Source organism: Wasmannia auropunctata, unplaced genomic scaffold, assembly GCF_000956235.1.
Source record: "Wasmannia auropunctata unplaced genomic scaffold, wasmannia.A_1.0 LD335660.1, whole genome shotgun sequence".
Lineage (NCBI taxonomy): Eukaryota > Metazoa > Arthropoda > Insecta > Hymenoptera > Formicidae > Wasmannia > Wasmannia auropunctata.
The window spans coordinates 47678-49274 of record NW_012027230.1 but is presented as its reverse complement, the minus strand read 5'-3'; the positions used below and the strand labels follow the sequence as shown (position 1 = coordinate 49274).

Genomic DNA, 1597 nt, shown 5'->3' with positions numbered 1-1597 from the left:
GGATTTGTGAGAAAATTTTACCCCAAAAAAGTGGGGTTTTCAAAACATTTCTGTTTTTATCCTCAGGAAAGATGTACAATTTAAGTTGTCAAATCCAAATTCGCACCATTGTTCCATTAGTGGATCGAAAGAAGTGTACCATTTGAAGGTTAAATTATGAATTATGGACAAAAATAAGGTTTGCATTTTTTAAATAAATGTTGAGTCGCACGTTAAGGGGGTGATATTGTTGAAAAATAATTGATTTTTTTTCTGTCTGACAAGGAAAGTTAGGGGAATCCGAAAATTCTGAAAAATCTGAAACTTTGTGTAAAAGTAGAGCAGTTCATCCGTAGTACGAAACTATTTTTAGTTGGTGCTCTATTCCGTTTTGAAGGGATGAAATCACCCCTTGAAAAAATCGGTTTTTTTCTTCCGACGTGAATATCATCAAAACTATGAGTGATAGAAAAAAATATTCTAGATCAAAGTTGAATGACTTGAAGTGTACTTTATAATAGTAATAAAAATTTATTTTTTATTTTTTTTAATGTTTTCCCCACTTCATTTTTTTTTAATTAAAAAAATTGTTTTATGATCAAATTAAAGATTATTTTAATACGAATTCAACCACGTGTGATAAAGTCATTTTTCAAAGTATCATTTTTGAGAAATAATTAAAAACGTCTCTATACGCACATCATCTGTACTCGTTTACGCTGCGCGCAGGCAGCAATTCTTCACGCAGCACGTTCTGATCGCATTTTTGCATTTAACAAGGGATAACGATAAAAGCAAATCTATTTTTGCAACATTCTGCAAATGTATAATTATGAATCGTTTTTATCGCGCACGGCTAGACAACACTTACAAAGTAAATTTTGAATGTAGAATATCAAATTTATCTTATCAGACAATATTTGCGAAATATTTGAATACGCATTTGAATGTGAATTAGTTTCAAGACTGAAATAGTGAAAGACGCATACATGCAGTCAATTATTCCTATTTTTATTGTAGAATAATATAACTAGAAATACATGTGCAATATTCATTGATAAATTAAAATTTGTGCGATATGGAAGTTTTTTGCAGGTTTTATATATATATATATGAAACAAGAACGCAGAAAGGAAAAAAGGTGAAAAACGGAAAAAAGAATAAATAAATCTTTACTATTCACATTATCTAATTATACGATACATAACATGAAGTGAATACATCTTTACAACTTATAAATAAAACAGTAAAACAACAAAATTGTATTAATATTTTTTATTTATATTATTATCTTTTAGGGTAACTATAATAACAGTACGTAATATAATAAAATGATTTTAATAAAATTACAAATAATGCAAATATAATATTTATGCAATTATTTAAGCAAGGTAGTATTTACTTACAGCTACAAAAAAAAGATAAGAGTAATTAAAACTAATCAGTGACATAAGCGAATCATGACGACAACAACACCATTACTTGAGCTGTTATTTTATTATATTAGACTACTTTGCAAATCGCACGGAAAATAAGTTAAAAAGTTATGGTTTGTAATCGGTACAATAATGATACTCTTCATAAAAATGTTTAAAACAAAAATATTTACCACACCATG

The 1597-nt window shown here is 27.7% G+C and overlaps 1 protein-coding gene across 3 annotated transcripts in view; it reads left to right on the top strand.

The window, feature by feature from the left end:
• LOC105456475 (caskin-1) overlaps positions 1-1597 on the top strand; it is a 43065-nt gene that overhangs the window by 34327 nt on the left and 7141 nt on the right. The window lies entirely within an intron of this gene.